Source organism: Ictidomys tridecemlineatus, chromosome 7 (genome assembly GCF_052094955.1).
Source record: "Ictidomys tridecemlineatus isolate mIctTri1 chromosome 7, mIctTri1.hap1, whole genome shotgun sequence".
In the NCBI taxonomy this organism is placed as follows: Eukaryota; Metazoa; Chordata; class Mammalia; order Rodentia; family Sciuridae; genus Ictidomys; species Ictidomys tridecemlineatus.
In genome coordinates this window covers 29,537,261-29,559,830 of record NC_135483.1, presented here as the reverse complement: position 1 = coordinate 29,559,830, position 22,570 = coordinate 29,537,261, and positions in this window count along the sequence as shown.

Genomic DNA, 22,570 nt, shown 5'->3' with positions numbered 1-22,570 from the left:
TCAATAGAGAAATAATTTGTAAAGCCATGCGGAGTTTCTCTGTTGTAGATATTGTATTAATCTGCTAAGACTACCATTTAAAAATATCACATTTTGGTCTTCTTAAACATCAGATGTTTATTTTCTCAGTTCTGGAAGCTAAAACTGAAAGATTGAAGTGTTAGTAGGGTTGGTTTCTTCTGAGGTGTTTCTCTTTGGCTTTTAAATGCTTGTCTTTTTCCTTTGTATTCAAAGTTTTGGGCTTGTCTGTGTACAAATTCTCTCTTTTTCTAAAGACTCTAGTCATCTTGATTCATGCCCATACTAACCACCTCATTTTTCTTTAATTACCTGTTTAAAGATTTAATCTCAAAGGTAGTCACCTTCCTTCTGGAATACTGGGGGTTAGGACTTCAACATATAAATTTTCAGGGAGGGGGGACAAAATTCAGCCCATAACAAGATAGATTTAAAAATCATAGTTTTAGAGATAAGCATGACCCCATAGGAAATAGGAAGCAACCAAAAACTTTTGAAACCTGATGTTGTAATGTAAGGAATGTTTGAGAAAGATTAGCATCGCATTGAATTCAAAACAGATCTGGCAGAAAGATTAGACATAAAGAGACCAACTAGAAGACTGTTGAGTTAGTGTGGCAGGGTGTCATAGGAGTATGGTGATGTTTCCAAAGATATGCAACTTTGAAAGCTCCATTTTTTTTTTTTTTAAGATTTGAGTAAAAGTATGTTATATAACAAACATTTCTGGAAACGCATCACAAGAACTAGTTAATGCTATAATAGAATAAAAATGCATAATGGGTAATAAAATGTATTTTAAATCCTCATTAAGTGTTAGATGATAGTTATGTAATATGCTACTAGCATAGACATTTGTGCCCATTCATCATACATTGATTTAGCAAGCATGTATCAAGCAACTCTGCACAGAAGGCAAAAAGCCTAATCCTCCCCTATAGGGGCCTAATTTATCCTTTACAATGCCTAGAAGTGTGCATTATTTTTTTTTTCAAATAATTTAAACATTTTCAGTATCTTTGCCCAAAAATTTCTCCTCTAGGTCTTCAGCTCCAGGAGCAATCACTAATTTACCCACTCCAAATCACTGAGAAGCCAGCAAGCATCTTTTCCAGGGAAATGCATGACATTTTCTTCCTGAGGAAAGTCCAACCATAAACACGCTGGAGAATGGGTTCTCACACCCAGAGCTCCATCGAGTGCCTTCAATCACCCAAATTCCCATCGACTTCAAAGGGGGCTCAGAAAAGATACAGCAGAGAAGCAAGAAGTTGGCAGGAGTTGTACCAACACATCCTCAAACCACAGTGTGTCAAACACAAACCTTTCATGAAGCTAAGTACCAACAAATGATACTTAGCATTTTCAAAGAGCTCCCCAATGGTCTAATTAAACGTTATGAGGTCAATCAGTATTATTAGCCTCATTGCATAGATAAGAAAATGGAAACACAGAAAGGTCAAGTGATGTGCCCAGGCACTCATGGTTCAACAGCATCCACATTAGGGTTTGAACTCCGGGGGCACAATCACCACGGAATGCTTAAGTGTTTTATCCGGTGTCCCTCAGAAATATTCTGGCTCACTATAATTTATCAGTCACCACTTATGAACATTTTTATAGCTATTAGAGGTGTGAGTTAACTTCTAAAAGTTAGGTTTCTTATTTCACACCCAAAAAAGTCACCAGGATTTCTCATCAGATAACTACACATCCAAGGATATATATTAGAGATGGATGAGGTTCTGCTGAATGTGGAATTCTCTTCTTAATCAACAACTCTGAAGTAATTTATACACTGATCAGGTTTCTCTCTGTATATCCTAGTGACAAATGTGAATGATCAGGTTTCTGTATGTATATCTTAATAATAATAATAAATTTTAAATAAATCAGTATTAAATATAAGGTGATGAATTTTCCACTATGATTAACTCAATGAAAATTTTTGAAGTTCTCATATATTTTCTAGAACATTAAAACTGAAAGAGGTCATTTTCAGTACCTTTGCCAAATATTGTTTTAAATGTCATCCTCACGATAGAGCAATTAGTAAAATGAGGTATATTGTAGTTGGGTTCTTTACCTCCTACTAACAGTGGTAGTTCAAATTCAGGCAAGAACCATCATCAGTGGATTCAAGAATGCCTGTACAGTCCATATCTAAATTTTAAATCTCTGGCATACGCTTTTTCAATTAGGAGTTTAAAGCTAGGAATCTCATTTTATGTGTGTTTTGTAAAATCTAACTCCTTTCTTTCGTCTTTGCTTAAGTCAGACATCTTTTTTTTTTGTTGTTTTTTCTCATCCTAGGATTGCATAGTAAATTCATTCTTGCTTCTAATAGTTTGGTTAAATTTAATATTTTTTTAGTGTTTGTTTTTAACAAATATGAAGAAATTCTTTCATTACTGAACTTTTGTTTCAGCATGGATATAGTAAAAATAAATTTTTAACATGCATACCTTGTGAAGTTTTTTCCTGGGAAATTTGATCTTGAAATATGAAGTGATGTGAAAATAATAGGTCTTCATCTTCACTGTCTTTTAATATGTTATGATGGTCCTTTTGATGTTGGCTTAGAAGAGATGAGCAACAACAGTGAATATAATCAATACACCTCCATTAACCCAGGAGTCAGCTTGCCTTTTCTAAGGTAAATTATTCCGGTTTTATCAACTTATCTTCTTAGATCTTAGGGCCTTTCTCTTCCATAGTCTACTCAAGTTATTGTGTATGTGGACTTGGGAGCAGTGTGGAGTAGCAGTTCAAATCTAAAGTTCACTTTGTTTAGGTTTAAATCCTAATTTATCTCCTATCCAAATGTGCAATCCTGTGAAAACTGCTGAACCCCTCTAATTCCCAATTTCCTCATATGCATATCTATTATTCCAATTTTACATATTTCATAGAGTATTAACAAATGTTAAGTATAATACCTGGAATAAAGCTCAATAAATATCACTATTGTTAGAACGAAAGCCATGAACTTGCAGAAGGGTCAGCCAGCTCACCGTGATTTTCAAATATCTAATCACCAATGACTTTTGAAATGTCTAATCTGTTCCTGGACCAGGTATTCCCCATAAAATTCTAGTTCGTGTACTCAGTGAGATAACAAAAAGGAAATTTTGTTCTTATTCAAAGACATTAAAAATCAAGTGAAAAAGGGAAGACAGCTATCTATAAAGAGATTGAAGAAAATATAAATTTGTCGTAAATGTAATGCTAAAGGTCAGTTTATTTATGCAGCAAAAATAACTTCAATATCAAAAACGCAAAATGATGACAGGGTGTTGTGATGGACAGTTGTCATGTTAGTGGACAATCAGAATTTTTTGAATATCTGTCCTTTAATAGACAAGTCTGGGCTCCCTTTCCCATACAATTTTACCCATTGGAAATGCCTTTCTCTACCCATAGATTTAATGTACACAACACTTCTACTTAGAACTTACCTTCTGGTCAGTGGTACAGCTGAGTAAACAGTGAAGGAGATGCCACTGTCTAGACCAAGCATAAGTAGGAGAAGATGCACATCCGTTTCCTGCCCTCTAGGACTAACAGCTCAGGTCTCTACTTGAGCAGCCTTGTGCCATGGTTGGATATTGTTCCTGTCTTAAGATCTCCCAAGTCTGATTTGCTGGCCTTCCCATAGAGTCTTTGAGCTTCCTAATGTCAACTAATGAAATCTGAGTATTTAAAGCATATAGACTTTGCTTCATTGCCCGAGTTTCAAACTTAAGGTTTCTTACAAGACATATCTCTTAAGATAAAATCTTGAGAGACAGGAAAGCCATAAGAATGCTGTTTCAGACATTAGTAATATTCTCCTCTCAAACCCCAGTCAGGGTCACCAAACAAAGATTGTATTTGCCTGCCTTCCTGATCATAGTTGAAGCTTGTGACCAATGAGTAAGCACAGAGATTTGTGTCTTTTCCAGGTAAAGTCATTTATTTTTCAGTTGTTTACTCTGCCTCTCTTCTTTTGATGGATTAGTATGAAGTCTGTGCTGAGCTTCTACCAGAATAACTGCCCCTAAAGAGTGGGGAAGATATGCAGAAGATAGTGTAAAAGAAGTGAACTGTCATCATGTAAGCTACCCAATTTTGGGCTGTTCATTACTGCAACAAAATTTAGATCTATGGAAAAGTTATACATGATCATATATTATTTAAATAAATTAAAATCATTACTTAAACCAAAAAATTAGAGCTTTCATGACACCTAAACCCATTCTATAAAGGAAATATTTAAATCCCATGATATTTATTTTTGACTTATTAGTGTATTTTAATTTACACATGTGAATATTATGGTTTTCCATGTGGACTTTTTGAGCTCCTCCAGTGAGATATACAGTAGAATTAATCCCAAGAAGCTTAGTCATTTAGAATTATTTTGTAATATAGCATTGTTTCACAGAAAACCTACACACTTGTTACTTGTTTTGGTGTTGTTCAATGTATTTTTATGATAAAATTGAAATACTTAAAAAGTTAAGTTGGTAAAGAAAAGGAACTAAAATCCACTCTCAAGAATGACTAGTCAGTAAATAAAATGCTTTCCACATTAGACTCTGAGAATACTTGTACCTAGAATGGTAAAATACACTTCACATAATCAATTGGTAGTGACTCCTTGGAAGACCATGTGAACTAAGGAGAGGCTAAATTCAGGTAATTCAGAAAGAGTCATGGTTATTTGCAATGGGCATGGAAGGGATTAAATCAATATGAATGCCAAATATCAGCCTTCCATGCCTCATGCTGTAATGTCTGCTTTTGAAACACTAACACTTTTATTCAATAGGAGAAGGGACCTAAATGGAAAGGTGCTATTTTAGACAGTTAATTGCATAAGACACTCCATCTTGCCAAAAAGTAGATCCATGATACAATTAAAATTTCTGGTTACTCCTACTTTAACAATGACATTGGTGGGATTACTATTGGCTCATATGTCAAATAAATTTCATTAGTATATTACTTTTAAATATTTGTTTTAGTTATACATGGGAACAATATCTTTATTTTGTTTATTTATATTTTTATGTGGTGCTGAGGATCAAACCCAGGGTCTCACACATGAAAGGCGAGTGCTCTACCACTGAGCCACAACCCCAGCCCCCTAGCATATTACTTTTGAAATTATATCCTAATGGGTTCAATTGGAGATCTTCCTAAACCTTCCTCCTCTATAATATTGTTTATGAAATTTGGTCCATGGGCAATTCACCTTTATATTCCTTAGTTCAGATTTTGATAGATACACCATTAATGAACAATTGTTGATTTATAAACACTGAAATAGAATGATCAGCATGGCAAAGACTTTGCCTTTTATGCAGAGGAGCTTCAGGATCACTTCCAGGAGAGTAGCTGACCTCGTGGCCGTCTGTCATTTTAGAGCACATGATAAAATTCTCCACTGACAACTCTAAATTCAATTTACAATTTCTAATCAACTTAGGTGTAGTGTCAGCTGGTAAACAGCTTGGGATTATGAAAATAAAATTAAATTTAATAGTTCTTCCCTTAACTACAGTTTTGCTTTTTGTCTTTTCAGTTACCCTCAGTCAACTGTGAACCAAAAATATTAAATGGAAAATCCCTGAAATAAACAATATGTTTTAAATAAGTTCTGTTGCAGCAGATCATTATAATTATTCTACATTACCATTATTGTTAATTTCTTACTGCACCTAATTTACAGATTGAAATTGATCATAGGTATGAATATTTAGGAGAAAAACAGTACATACAGGATTTGGTATGATCTGCAGTTTCAGGTATATACCTGGTGTCTTGGAATGCATCCCTGCAGATAAGAGAGAACCACTGGAACTCAGGGGCTATTGTAATCAACTGCAACGCTGGGGACAAGGCCTACGCTGTCAATAGTGGCTGCATCTCATCAGCTCTTGTCTCAGACTCAACCCTGGACATTTTCATTCCTGTCACTACTCTTTTATGCTGCCTGCCACTGACTCTCCCTGTGTTCTCCCCAAAGGGCAGCAGGCTGCTGGTGAAGACCTTATGTGAGTTAATGGGACGGGAGTGGCATATGTGATGGAGAGCCTATCAAGGAACTTGCCCTGGTCAGTTTGTGCTCCTGCTCTCTTAGATGCAGCAGTGTCTGAGGGCAAGGCCAGCCCAGGGCAAGGCAGTCTTTGAAGCATCCAAGGATGATCTCATTGAAGACTGGTCGTCTCCTGCCGATTCTGTTGCTACCCAACTCAATAATTCACTGGAAAGGAATGTTGCATGCTAACAGTTTTCTCACATAAAATACCCATTGGATTTAAGCTCTTATATACCAGTGTCTCTGGAATTGTGAAGGAAAATATATAGCTCTGGCTGGAGCAGACTGTTTATGTTTTACTGAGGCTCAGTCTCTAAGCAGATTTTCATTGCAGTCTCCAACATATTTAGGAAAATTGCGAGAGAACACCCTCTATTCTTTTAAATAGGCTTGAAGCCTGAAAAAACCTTAGCATAAAACAATAACTAAGTTATATTTATAATCTTAAACACCATGCAGAAAAGCATTACAAAAAATTATATACTAGGAAAGATAAGACTCTACCCCATAATTTTCAGGAACAACTGTATGTCAGGCTGCCAGATAAATATTTACAACACATTCAGATTTAGCTGAACTTATATGACTTCAATCAGTGAAACCGTTTCCAGACCTGAAGGTCACAAAAGCTGTTATCAGGTTTCCCAAGTGGGCTGCCACCTTCATGTTGGAAACCAAATGCCACACACTCTAGGTTTCCACAGGCCTCAAAAGCTAATAGGAACTGTCTTTCCCCTCTTCTTCCTGCCCATGCAAAACACCTTTTTACCCTTCCTCTCTCCGGTCACCAAATCCTCCTCCTTTCAACAGGTGAAAGGCTGTCCTACCCTCTGAAGCAACAACATCTCTCTGCTCAAAAAAAAAAAAAAAAATGTTGAAGCTGGAACTGACATGATCACAGAGGACGGATGTTAAGAAATCCCACAGTAGCAGGCTCCCAGCCAAATTTACGGTGTCAAGTTATCTGCCTAAAAAATGTTACAAGGGCCACGGAGGTGCCCAGAGTGGGAGCCTGCCAATTAGAAGGAGTGTGAATGAGACTTATGGGGCTGGCCAGGGTGACAGGGCCATGGTCATCATCTGGCAGGAGACAATTTAAAGATAGGTGTCTGACAGTGCAGCCAGGGTTCTTGGGAGCTTCTGTGTGGTTCTTGGAACCGTACTCTCAGATTAAAAGTGCCGACTGCTCATTCCAACAATTATAATAAGCACTTTTACTTCCTTACAAAACCAGCCACTTGAAAGGTTTATTAGTCAATGGTTCAGTGGTGTGAGTGAGAGAAACAAGGGATAAAAAAGCATCATATTTTCAAGTTTTTAACCTACCTTTTTTTGGGGGGGAACTGATAATAATTAAGAGTACATTGAAAAAAATCAATGGCAGACATTGCTAATGCTAGTATTTCTAACATTATGAAATTTGTGCTTTATAAAAATAAACATTTGCAAAGTAATATAGAATCTTTCCAGGGCATCTTAGCAGGATTAGATTCCCCTAAAAGGATGGCAAGATATATACTGCAACAAAAAGGAGATAAATTTCTACTTTGTATAGTGTTGTTTGTATGATAATCAAATGGACATGAAATCCTAAATTAGTCAATGCCAAATGATGGACTTTTCCAAGGTGTTTAGGTTTCTTGTAATAACCAAATTGCATACTGTTACAGGATTGAGATTAAACTATCAAAATATGATATTTCAGGGTTCTGGGCATATGTACCTCTCAAGGAAACACTGGCAAGAATTGACATAGAGATAGCTACAAGAAAATTTACTGGTCATAAATCATCTACAAGGTAAAGGGGTGAAATAAGGCATATTCCAAGATAAATTTCAGTAGTATTAACTTCACTTTTTGCTTTTCTCAACTGCAGTGACACCCTCAGCTAAAATTAAGGGCTAACATTTTCATGTTTACTTTTGTGGAGCTTTAACATATTCTAAGTACTCTCTGTGAATTAACTCATTTATTCCTCCAAACCAACTCTGAGATGGGTACTGTTATTATCCCTATTCTACAGATGAGAATCAGAAGTTAGATAATTGGCCTGAGGGTCTATCCATGGTTTAGTGCCTAAAGCAGGATTCAAATCTGGTGTTTTGGCTCCAACAGTTGTGATAAAGACATCTCTGGCTATAAAATTGCAAGATTAGAATTGTGATTGGTTATACCCACAAGCAAACATCTGAATTCTCTTTGGTTGGGATGTGCTAGTAGGTAAAAGTGGAAAGTAGAGAAATATGGGCAGACTTGTGAGATAACTTAACTTCCATATTACCTGCAGGAATAGAATTCGGAAACAAACTCAAATCAAAGTACATTTACATCAAAAGTTATTGCCAACATCAGAAAAGAAATATATGTTTCATAATTATGTACTATTTTAACTATTTAATCATTTAAATTTTAATATTTTAATAGGTATTTATTATTGTAAAATAATTCTTCCAAAAGCACCTTAATGTGGTAAGTTAAGTCTTTGGTTGTCAGTTCTCAGAAAGATAATGGATGGAACAGGTCTATTCTTATCCGAGGGGAGTTCCCTGCAGACAAGAAGAGATTGGAGGGTCTTACTTCTGGGTGGTCCAAGCAATCCAGAGTGGTGTTAACAAAATGATAGCAGCTTCTTTAATAAAACAGAAAGATAAGCCTTGTTCCTGGATCTGTAGGTGTATTTTTAACACACAGAGCAAGTGTCTAACAACTCATCCTTAGCATGGAGGTAACTGATTAGTTTACTAAGACATTTGCTTCTCACATATCTATCCAGCATAGCTACTTGAGAGTTTCAAAGAACAATGTTTCTATTATTCTTTGCATATTCTTTCCCCCTTTTCCTTAAGATATACACTGATATTTTGGCACCATCTAGACATAGATACCATACTATTGATTCTCAGTGATTTCTGATGCTCTGATTAGAACCTAGGGCCCTCAGCCCTTGTTACATAAGCTAAAGATTTAAGTTCAAGAATTGAGCAAAAGCTCGTTGAGAAGACGACAATTTCTGCTAGAAATGAGAACTGAACAATAGTGAACAAAGTGCCCTCCTCCACAGTTCTCAGAACTTAAGCATTTCATTCCTTTTGATCACTCAAAATTTCACCCAATTCCCCACATCACCAATTTAGCATTTGGAAATGTATCACTATTCTTCCCTTCCTAGATAAATATAGACCATTGCAGGATGGTCTCAATATACATCTGCCTGCCCTTCCTCTAAAACGCTGGAAGACCACCCTAGATTTCTCCCTTTTGTGCCTCAGATGGACCGATGCCAGCAAGCTGCTCTGGAACTGCAAAGGGGTTTGGAAAATAAAAGCATAAATCATTAAAGAAGCAGAATCCACTGCTTCCTTATCCCTCTGGTTCCTAGGCTACTCTAAATGTCAAGGCACATCAGAAATTTAAAGTTCAAGGATGATGTATTAGTTCTGATTCTGTACTTAGGAAAACTGGCAGTTCCAAAGCAGGGAGGGCTGCACAAAATCTGCTCTGGCAGACACTTTCTCCCTCTCCCCATTTGGAGGGGGAGGGGAGCAGGGAGCAGCTATGGGAATCTGGCTTTCTCTCTGGCTGTGGAGGGAGAGAGAAGTAAATAACCAACGATGACTAGCCTTGGCTTCGAATGTCCAGCAATTATTAAATGCACTCCGGCTTTCAGTAAATTAAGAGAGTCAATGACCCACAGGGCTGAACAAACCATTTATGGTGCTGAAATCCTTATGAGTGGAGTTTGATTTTCATACTGTTTTAGCATTATGATTGAGCACATGTGGAAGAATGGAGATAGGGATTCAGAACATGTTCTTAGTGGAGACCACGTTTCTGCCTTACAGAAATTCTAGTAGTTAATGAAATTATAATTAAATATAATACTCAATAAAAAGTAATTGTTTAATAGAGTCTCTTCTGAAGATAGAAAGCAGAGCATGGCCTCTTGGATGTCGTCTGGCCCAAGTGTTTCCCAATACCATCTTTCCCTGGGCCGGGACTCTCCCTCCTGTTTCAAGCCTGTGGGTAGATTAATCACATTGTGTTTCCAGAGGGCTCTGTTAAAATGCATACTATGGTATAGATTGAAGATTCAGGTACAAAAAGCTCCTTTTAGTAAGCTATGGGGTTGGATATGGACCGCTGCATACACTATGTATGGCTAGATAGCCTCACCAATACTTATCTAGATAAAATCAGCTTGGTAATTGTACTTCCAAATACTCAGAATCACACTGTTTACATTCATCTCCATCATATGTGGGAATATCTAAATTACTCACTTCTTTAAGTATTCCACTCTGCTGCATCTAAGTATCATTCTTTTTTTTTCCACCATAACCCTATCTCTCACTATAAAATGTACACACAAAAACTTGCTTTCAACAGTTGATCTAGCTCCATATTATTTCATCTGGTCAGCACCTAACAAATGTCACAGTGAGCAAAGGAATGTAAAATACTAGTGGAACATCCCCCCACAACATAAGTTATATGAGGTAGCCATTCCATCTGGTTAGGACCTAACTCTGTTAAAGGAATTCCTTCTTTGCTCTTTAAATTACTTCCTTCCAAAATTATTTCTCACCAGTGGCCCATAGAGAAAACTCCAGATACAACTTCCACAAACTCTTTTCTCTCGGTTGCATGAGTAATTTTGTACAATTACCATCTACGGTTGGTTTGGGTTTCAAGATTATTTAGGGTTTCTATTATTTATCATTCTGAAGAGTTTAATAAAGTAAATTGTTGATTGTCTCTTGAAGTAAAGCAAATTAGCGGTACAAATTTTAAGGTACATTATTATTGTAAATAACATTTTGATATCCTTTTTTGATGGCTCCATACGATTTAACTGAGTCTTTTTAATTACTTTCTTCCATCCCATAATAAGTGACTAACAGAAATTTATTGTATCTACATGAGAAACTGCCACAAGAACACATGAGGATATGCTCAGTCCACATCATCATTTGCATGTGGTATTAATGCTTTTACTTTGTAACTTCAGCCATTCTGATGGGTGTGTTTTAGTTTCAATGTACATTTCACTAATGCTTAATGATGCAGAACATTTTTTCATACATGTTTATACATATATAGATAAATTCCTCTTAAAGGAGAATTTTGATTTAAGTCATGGTCAGCACCATTGCAATAGAAGCTTAATTTGCACTGTCCTAAAGAAATGTTGTAAGCCATAGTTAACAGGTTCTATGCTTAGTACATTATTGGTAAATTAGTACTTGGGGTACTCGCTAGTCACTGTTTATAACATGTTTCTATGGAAAATACTGAGTTCCAAATAACCATCTCATAAATGAGAGCATACTACACTTATGCAGCCACATCAATGTGTATAGCTGCTCAGCTAACAATAGCTAAACTATGGAACCAACCTAGGGGTCCTTCCATAGATGAATGGGTAAAGGAAATGTAGTATATATGCACAATGGACTATTACTCAGCCTTAAAGAAGAATGAAATGATGGCATTTGTCAGTAAATGGATGGAGGGAAAGAATATCATGCTAAATGAAATAAGCCAATCCCTCGAAAACCAAAGGCCAAATGTTTTCTCTAATAAGTGGATGCTAATTCATAATTGAGAGGGTGCACTATGGTAGAATAGAGTAACTTTAGGCAGAGGGGAGTGAAGAGAGGAGAGGGGGTACGGGGGTAGGAAAGACAGTAGAATCAATGGATATCATTACCCTATGCATGTATATGACTATAACAGGTGTGACCCTACATCATGTACAACCAGAAGAATGAGAAGTTATACTTCATTTATGTATGATGTGTCAAGGTGCATTTTACCGTCATGTACAACTAATTAGAAAAAATTTTAAGATGACATTGAAAATTATTTACTGATTCTTTTTGTCTTTTTTTTCTGCAATCCTCTAATCATTTATCAGGTAGTTCAATGTGGGCACATGTTAAAGATTGCCTATATAATACATTTTCTTAGTTTTAATATTTTAAAAAATTAATTTATTCAATAATTTAATGAGTATATAGTGATACCTTCTATGTGCTGAGCATAATGCTAGGATTCAGGAGACAAAACCAAAGTACCATATATTGTATATTACATTTCAGCACTCGGTGAGTTTATAGTAAGCAAAGATCTAAAAATTGTCTAAAGCAATCATTTAATATTATTGTGCCTTATGGTATTTACTTACTTCCTCTATTTCAAGCTTAATTTTAGGTTATTTTTCAAGTTTAGTTCATGACTAGCTGAAAAAAAAAATCAAACCTGAATTGTCACAGTTCTCACAACATCATTCTTCTGATATCTTACTACTTTCTTTTCATCCTTAATACTTTTGCAGTTGACCTTGGGGAGGTGAAGATAAGATCCCAAAGGTCCTCTCTTCTACCTCCAAAGGCTTTGACTTGTCTTTTCACCTCCTGCTTCTGACCAATATGAGAGTAACCTACGCTGAGAGGGCTCTTTCTCAGGCTGTGCCTTTCAAGATAGCACAGATGACTTTATCAAAGCCTAGACATCCCAAAACTTTTGAAATTAGCAGAAGACATGTTACTCCTGAAATATAAAAATTTCTTTAAAACAAATGGAAATAACCAGTCCATCTTATACAATGAGCTATGGGAAAAGCAGTTTTCCATCATGAGGAAATAACACCATGTGGTGCAATGAGAAGCAAACTATGGAAAAGTTTGGTTTTCTTTTTCAATGACGTGTGTGTGTGTGTGTGTGTGTGTGTGTGTGTGCGCGCGCGCACGCACTTTACTCCCTGTGCACTGCTCAAGGTACCACAGATGTCAATCACACACTCTCCCTTTCTTCTGAGAGTTCATTCCTAGTGGGAAACAAACAAAAATGGAAAAATAGAAGAAATGTCCTAAGGGCTTCTGACTTGTTACAGGCAGAAAGAAAGAAGAAAATTAGCTGGTAACCCACTGAGAAATGAGTGACAAGTCAGCATGCCAATTTTTAAGCAATAAACATGTAGAATATGGGTCTAGCAATATATAGTTATACTTTACTATTGTTATAATTTTCCGATGCTTTCTTTTAGTCAGTTCTACATTTAAAGCAAACATTTTCTTTAATCCAATAGCATTTTAGTTATGTTTTCCAGAAATTTTGAAGTGAAAACTCTTATCAAAAACCTACTGAGGGTCTAAATAAAGTACGAATATTGATTTCTTTAGTCCCAATTCATATTTACCTCCCAAAAGAAATTTTGTTGGAAAATATTGGCAGGAGTTCATTGTACATTCCATCACTAGCCTGTCTCTTTTCTATTTTTAGACTGGGAGGAGCAAGTCGCAAAGTTTTCTTGGTCTATTTGTTATCTTTCTTAATGGTATATTATTTTAATGAGATAAAATCAAAAGCATAAATATTTTGAACATTTCAATTTCTTCCAAGGAAGCATGTAATAGAATTTTGAAAATGGTCTGAAATTAGTATCTTTCTTCCAAAGTATGTTAATCCAACTATATGAAAATGCCATATCTGAGAGCAGAATTAGGAATGTGTGTGTAGACCTTTGCATATGCAAATAAACGTGCAGATTATCTGAGAGTATGCTTATGTATTTAATTTAAAGTAATGTTTAACCCTAGGTTTTAATTCAAGTTCATGAGTATGGCTAAGTCATTTAAAAATACAATTTTAAAAATAAAATTAATTTAGATATGTAGTTACATTATTATCTGCATGTCAATGGTGTGTCTTTTCACGTAAGGTTGCCTGAGAACTAGAGTGTATATATACAAATTGAGAGATTCCATTTTTTTTTATTCACATTCATGTTTGTAAGTGATTCCTTATTTTTGTTGTACTATTTTTAATGCTGCATTTTTATTATGGTAAGAAAAGGGCATGCCTTGGGGCTAGTTTTTGAAAAATGTTTGTTATTATTTGCAAAGAGGGTTTTATGCCTTGCTCTTTGGCTCTATTCTACTTTCTGAGCTTAAGTAAATTTATGAAAATATTACATGTTCAACTCTTTTGTATTCCTTTAATGAAACATTCTTTCCTATCTATGTTCTGCAATGTTTATCTGAAGTCACATCCCATTATGTAAAAGAGGGAAGTATTTGGCTTATTTTCACAGAATTGTTTGACACTTACAGGATTAGAGAAAATTTGATTTATGATCTGTAACATGAATCCAAAGTACAGAAATGAACAATATTCTGAGATCTAAATTCAACTACCGATATAAAAATTCAGCTGATTTGCTTTGGTGATTTGAAATTCCTCCTCATCAAAAACAATCTGAAATGATTTCTATTTGTGTGATTTATAGATTATGACATCAATATTTAAAAGATAAATAATATGTGATATCTTCTGAAAAAATGTATCAAATGCCTATTATGTCCTATTTTCATGATGTTTACATTATTAGTTTCATTCTGGCTTATGAAAATAAAAGGGTAGAATTTCTAACATTAAAAAAATTAATAAAGATCCAAAGACTTAAAAACATATTTTTTCTTTTGAAGGAAAAAAAAAAGAATGGATGAGTACATTGAATATTTTCTTCAAAATAAATATTGAAATCTGATGCCAAAAAAATTGATAGCAAAGATTATATATCTTTTTAATTGATATGTTTATAATGATAATAAAATGATGTTTGGGAATAATTCCAAGAATATATTGTAAATGCTAGTAGATAGGAGGCACTTAAGTGATAGTGCTTTGGGGCTTTTCTCTAAGACCACAAGTTCTCTTATCCTCACTAAATCATGTTTAAGCAAGAAATGGGGCTTGTAGTTTGCTTCTTTGCCCTAGCCAATATGTTAATACGATTCTCTTTAAAAAGAGATCTAAGGCAAAATCAATGCAAAATTAACATGACAAGATGGAAGTATGAAGTATACATTATCCTAACACTTAATTTTAATGACCTCAGACACTTTTCCCAATTTTCTATAATTTTTAAGAAAGAAAACTAAAGAGTTTTTTATTTTGTTACCTCTTGATAATATATTTACACTATTCAGAAAGTTAAAAACCATTTTTTTTCTCTTTAAGATGCATTAATTTCTGGGTTGGAAATGGGAGTTCAGAGGTAGTGTGCCTTCTTAGTATGTTAAGAGCCCCTGGGTTTAATCCCCAGAACCATAAATTAATTAACTAATTTCCTATTTAGTCAATAAAAAATTAGTACACTAGTATTTATAGTTTACTTTGGGTCAAGTCTAAACTTCCCAAGACAATATGTTTGTAAAGTAAAGCCCAGGCAGTCAGACTCCAGGGACAATACTCTTAATTCCTTTGAATTCATTACATAAGATTAACAGATTACCAGGAAACTGTCTTCCTTGAGGGGCTTTCAGAGGAGAAAGAGAGACAAAAAAGTAAATTGCAGCAACCTTGTAAATGGTACAAGGAGGTGCTAGAAGTCTCCAGGGAAAACAGGAAAAAGCATCTTTAGTACCATGAAATGTCAACAGTCACATGGATAAAAGTCCACTGAGTCAGCACATAGGAAGGGGAAGAGCTAGAGGAGAGAAGGCCACTTTAGCAAGAGATAAAAATTATAGCCTCAGTTATAAAGAAGGAAACCTGAGTGGCAGATTCAAGTAACATGTTCTGTCTGGAGCAGATGTTGTATTTGGGGATCAGGATAGAAAAAGGATCAGGAGGGTAAACAGAGACCCTGTGAACAGCTCTCCCTAGTAGAGCTGACATTTGTCAACTGGAGACATGAAAGAAGTTAAAGAAAAGAATAAAAATGACCAGACTTACATTTTAACGAAAATTTCTACCAGTTGCATATTGAGGATGGAATAAATTGGTTGGAAATCAAATAGAGGTTATTGCAGCAATCAAGGCAAGATAAAATAAAAGTCCTAACCAAAGCAATAAAATGAAAATGGACAGGGGAAAGATTTTCAAGGAATTTGTAAGCAGAGTCAACAAAATTTATGATAGAGAAGGAGGTGATAAAGAAAAGAAAATCGGGGCTGGGGATATAACTTGGTTGGTAGAGGGCTTGCCCCAGAACCACAAAAAAAAAAAAAAAAAAAAAAAAAAGGAAAAGAAAGAAAGAAAAGAAAATCAATTATAAAAAGAAAATCAATCAAGATGCAGGCCTCAGCAGATAGATGGATAGCATCCAAAAAAAAAAAAAAAGAAAGAAAACACAGGAGAAAGACAAGTTTTAGGGAGTCATTAATGACTCTAGGTGAGTACATGTCAAGTTGGAATATCTTAGTGTCAGTAAGAAAGTAAATATTCAGAGCATGATTTAAGGACATTTGATCAACCTATCTTAGTAAGACCTCTCAGAAAAAAAATACACATTTGTTTACAAAGACAAGGTCATTTGTTCGCATGAAATCAAGCAGGTCTGTTATTTTTAAGACACTATTATATCTTTAATTATGTCTTTATTATGGACTGAATTGTGTCCCCACAATTCATATGCTGAAATCCTAACTCTCATGGCCTCAGCTTGTGACTGTCTTGGAAGATAGAGCCTTTGAATAGGTGACTACATTAAAATTAGGACATTAGGATAGGCCCTAATGTCATTTATAATACAAGGAAATTTGGAGACACAGAGAAACACCAGGGTTGTATACAAAGGAAAGATTATGTGAGGACAGTGAGAAATCAGCATCTGCCCATCAACAACAGAGGCCTCAGGAGGACCCAAACCTGCTGACACCTTCATCTTGGGCTTTGAGGCTCAAGAACTATATAATGTTAAGTGGCATTTAGTTAGGGAGCCCCAGAAAAACAAATGCTAATGTTTTTCTAGCCATTTGCACCACATCAATCATATGAATATATTTGGGTGGAAAATTAACACTTTTCCAAGGAGTACACTGAAAACACTCGTCAACATCTCATTCTTTGGGTTTTATTTTTCCTAACTCCTTTTCTGTCCACCCTATGATTTATACAAAAAACATCAACTGAATTAGCATTTATTCACATTCTAAATTTCTTCCTATGAACTACCTAAGACATTTTGTTGAACTTGAGTGTTCATAAAGTGGCTGAGACTCCTGTTTATGCTCTCTCTGAACATGAGTTGTTCCTACTCCTCACTAATCCCATTGCTATTTCACAACATCCTTTTCAGTAGGTAACCATATCTTCCCAGAAAGCCATAACTTTCCTATATTACTAAGCACATTTGCATCTATAACTCTACAGCAAGCTGGAATATTGACTCGGAAAAACCACAGAGGCCAGGCATGGTGGCGCATACCTGCAATCCCAGCTGCTGGGGAGGCTGCAGCAGGAGTTCAAAGCCAGCCTCAGCAACGGTGATGCAACTAAGCAACTCAGTGAGCCCCTATCTCTAAATAAAATACAAAATGGGGCTGGGGATGGGGCTCAGTGGTCGAGTGCCCCCTAAGTTCAATACCCAGTTCTCCCTCTCCGCCCCCCACAAAAAGAAAAAATGGAGTTGTTCAAGTCATAAGTGAGAATTTTATAGATATAATTTACCGTATTGAAACAAATATATCCAAAATATAGTCCTAGATTCGAAAGATATAAGTCCTATAGATTCAAAGCTCTCCTCAGCTGATATCATTTAGACATATGTCAACCTAAATTTTAAAAAATCAGAGATTCTTCAAAGAATAACCTTTATTTGGGAACAATATTGGGAATACCATAAACTACGGGCATATTCAAAAGGAATAAAGCAAAAAAAAAGTTTTTAAAGACAAAAATGAGGAGGATCACATCAGACAGTTTGAAAGTATAATCTTTGGCCCCAATGATTAATAATAACAGTGGCATCAGTCCCAGTTTGAACAGAGTTGCTGGGCAGAGATGTCCATGGACAATTATTTTTTGGGTAAGGTTGTGGTGGCCTCTATAATAAGCATGACTCTGCAGAGCCTCTTGTGATAGTTACCACCAGGCAATGGGGCCTAAGAAGAACCCCTCCTTCATAATCTCCTGGCTATATTTACTTCTTTTTTTTGAGAGAGAGAATTTTAATATTTATTTATTTATTTTAGTTCTTGGTGGACACAACATCTTTGTATGTGGTGCTGAGGATCGACCCTGGGCTGCACGCATGCCAGGCGAGTGTGCTACCGCTTGAGCCACATCCCCAGCCTTGATTAGGGTTGACACAAGGGGCTCTTTCACACATGAATATATGTATAAGCTTTAAAAAAGTGAATTAATATTGTGTCAGAAAATTCTACATGTTCTCAACATATATTGAACCTAAAAATATTAATATCATTGAATGGAGTAAAATAATGATTACTAGAAACTAGGAATGGTAGAAAATAATGAGAATGAGATAGGTTGAATAATGGGTACCAAAATATAGTTACTTGGAACAAATTCTATCATTTTACTCTATAGTAGAATGACGATAGTTTACAGAATATATAATAAATTGTTGTAAAGAACTATAAAACAGAAATTTGAATACAAGCACAAGAATATTTAAGGCAATAGAATTGCATATTACCACAATTTGATCATTACACGTGGTATACATGCATAGAACTGTCACATAGTACACATATATACAATTTCTATGTATCAATAAAAAATAAATTCAGACCTACATAGATAAAAAAAACTCCAATCAACAATATCTATAATAGTTTTTGGCCACTTTTGAAAAAGATTCTGTCCTTATTTTATGATTTATAATTATACATTAGGAAAATCATTAATTTATTTCTTTGGTAAATAAATACTATTTATTAATATTTATACCATGTCTGACACTGGGTTAGGTTCTGGGTATATGACCAGATGAGGAAATTTAGACTCTAGAAACTCTGCAGTAATAGCTAAGGAGAAAAGGATTTAAAGGTTTTAAGGAGGTACTTGGCCTTGCCTTTATTTCACCTGTTACCTTGGCAAGAAATCATACATACCCACTCCTGGCATATTTAATCTAACTTCAAACACACAAGAAATAGCTGTTGGAAAGGAAACTGCTCTTAAGTTTAAGATGCTGAGAGGATGCTGGTCATAGCTGGGAAAAGCTGTTCAATTACAGTTTTTTTTTATTACTAGACACTCAAAGTGTCACTATTGGGAAACAAACATCTTTGAGTGTTAATGACTAAATTTCTTTTCCTTCCTCCATTATTCATTCTAATACTCAGTACCTCGGAATGTGACTGTATCTGAAGATAAGGTCTTTAAAAAGGTGATTAGGTTAAAATGAAACTTTGAGGTGAGCCCTAGTCTAATCTACCTCGAGTTCATTGTAAGAAAAGGAAATTTGGACCCACAAATAAGCACCAGAGACTCACATACACAGAAATTCCCCCGTGGACTCCATAGAGAGAGGGCCCAGGGGAAACTAATCCAAACAGCACCTTGATCTTGGACTTCCAGTCTCCAGAACTGTAATAAAACTAATTTGTGTTGTTCAAGACACTCAATCCATGGTATTTTGTAATGAAAGTCTGAGCTCAGGCTGCACCTATCTGAAGACAAGTCAAGACCTGTAAGTAAAAACCAATTTGATAACCCAGCCATTATGTAATTAACGTGGGCATTGCCACATGTGAGCTATTCAGATAATTCAAACCAATCCACGGATTTTTTTTTTTACACTATTAAATACAAATGAGCACAGCACACTTTCCTCTAATTATGTCCTGCTGTTTAAACAATAATAAATTGCAAGGAGTGTAAAAATGTTTTCACTAGATGCTTTTATCAGTACAAAATCAGTGACATTTAATGTATCAGTTCCTATCATTGTGGCCGTTCATTTCTTTGCTTAATAAAGGTTTATTCAGCAATCTTTCCTTCAGTCTTCTCAATGAACCATGATAATTTCTGGCACATATGGAAAACAGAACAAGCTTTCTTGAATTAATAAAATTAAGTCTGTCAGATTTAGGCCAGCTGGGTATTAAATTCAAACTAGACCAAATACTGGCTGAACATAGTTGCAGCTTGTATAGATCAGATTTGGCATAAAATTCAGTTTGTGATGTAATATAAATTGTCAATGTGATACTGCTTCAAATTCTGTGTGGTTTATTTTTAAAATGATATACATCATACAGAAAAATAAAGCTTAACTTAATGTGAAAATAACTACTTAGAAGAACAATAGAATGAGAATGTAAGCTGAGTATTCATTAAGAAGTGGCATATGGTCTACATAATAATTCAGTACTTCATTGTTTCCATTTGGATTGTCAGAAAATGAGAGAAGGCTCAATAAAATGCTACTTTCACTTTTATGTTGGAATTATACATATGCATATAGATCTATTGATATAAATAGTGATACATATATAGTGATACATATATCACTTTAGGAATAGGCACCTTGTACTCTCTTAAGTGTAAAGTCTACATCACATTTTTCTAATAAAAATATACAAAATCTGATTGACACATTGCCACAACAGTGAAAATGACAAAATAAGCTCAATTAACATTGTTAAAATATATATTTCTTTTGTGACAAATTCAATATAAGAATTTGAATAACAATTCTGTGTCACAGTGAGCATTTCAATGAATGAAGATTATTGTCAATGTACTTTTTTGTCAAAAAACAAAAAACAAAATTCAAAATGATCTATGGAAAAATTTTGAAATATGTAGTATAAAGGGTCAATTGATTAAGATATTTTTTGTCATAAACCTCTCAACTCAAACAGTATAAAGAAAAATCTAGACCGAAATTCAGCACAAATTAGCTACCTTTCTAATTGCATCAGAAAGCTAGCATTCACATTTTGGCTATTTTTAATCAATGTATAATTTCCAAGAAACTTTATTTTGATATTTTCCTAAGGTTTCTTTAAACATATAAGCCAACAATTAAAAGTATTTATTGTAGGGCCTATTTGAAATAACAAAAATGTTTATGTAGTTGAATGTATTAAACTCTTCAAATATATCCAACTATTAGCTCATTAATTCAACAAATGATTATCTGCCAAGTTCTGGGGGACACAGACATGGTCCCTACCTACATGGAGTTTATAGTTCAATGAGAAAGATAAATGTTCAATAATTAAGCACAAATAAAAAATAGGTTAAAAATCAGATTATTTATGATGTGCCAGGGCATTCTTCAAACTGCTTAAATATATTTTCTTAATCCTTATAATACCATGAGATCATTATTATTTTGAGTCTTATTTTTCTCATTAAGGAACAGAGGAACTAAGAAATTAATGAAGAGATCAAGGTCGTACAGCCTATATAGTTGCAGAGCTAGAATCTAAAGGTACCTCCCCGGGCTTCAGAGTTTGTATCCTTAACTACTACCCTGCACATACCTCTCAAATACTTAATAATTGTGAATTGTGATAGAGGGTATAAAGAAAAATAACAGCTAGAGGTAGGGAGAAGATGTTGTTGGGGATGGTATTTATAGAAGAATAAAGAGAATGTCCCAAAGTTATGATATTAAAATAAATTTTTAACAAAGTTATTTGATTGAGCGTTTTCTTCTAAACTTTGTCTTATAGTCATAATATATTTTATATTCTGTATTTCAAAAAATATAATAAACCTTTCAACTGAATATTCAATTTGAATATTTTAAGCAAAGGAAAAAAAGGTGAACATTTTAAAAATACAATGAAAACATGCTGAAAGACATAGAGGATTGAGAAACTGCTTTGCAAGTTTCCAAGGTTGATATAATAAAAACCCTGGGGCCAAAATTGATAGTTTTCAAATATATTTCCACACAAAAGTTATCTTGCACCAGATTTTATCCCAGCAATCCATAGGTTTTCAATTCTGGGCTTGTGGTTAAGAAAGGCTTCCAAGGAAAGGGATCAGAGTAGGCAAATATCAAAACATAAATCATCTTGGCTTGTTTGTCAAACGGCAGAGAACGTGGATTTAGCTGAGAGGTATACAGGGAGGTATGGGAAGAAGGCAGATGTAGTGTAGTGCTTTGATTCTTGTGCTCAAGGTACAGTTTGGTCCATAGAATGATGGTAGCCATTGGGAGGTTGTAGACCTTTAAGAATTGGGCCTAATGGAAGAACCTTCAGTCACTTAGGATATGTCTGAGAGGGCTTGAAATAGCTCTCCTGAGAGGTATGGTATTAAAGGAGCAAGCCTTTCTCTCTTTCTCCCTTTCCCTCTCCTTCCTAGTTGGAGATGTGAATGCTTGCTCCCATTGTGACTAAGAGACAATCAGCCATCCTCAGTAGAGGCCAAACCAATGGGATCACCCAATTTGAAAGTTTGACCCTTCAAAATTGTGAACTAAAGAGACTTCTTTTTTTCATAAAGTTAGCCACCTCAAGTATTTCATTATAGTAATGAAAAGCTTATGTATAAAACAGAGAATTAGGAACCAAATTGCAGGAGAACCTACAACCTATTAACAGCTTTATTTTTTAGGCAATGGAAAACTATACTAAAGTTTCAAGTGGAGATCTGCATTGTAGGAAGCTCTTTGTGAGAGATCTAGAAGCCAAGAAAAATGACCCCCTGAACTAGAAAAGAACCAGAAAAATAAAACCGGAATGTTC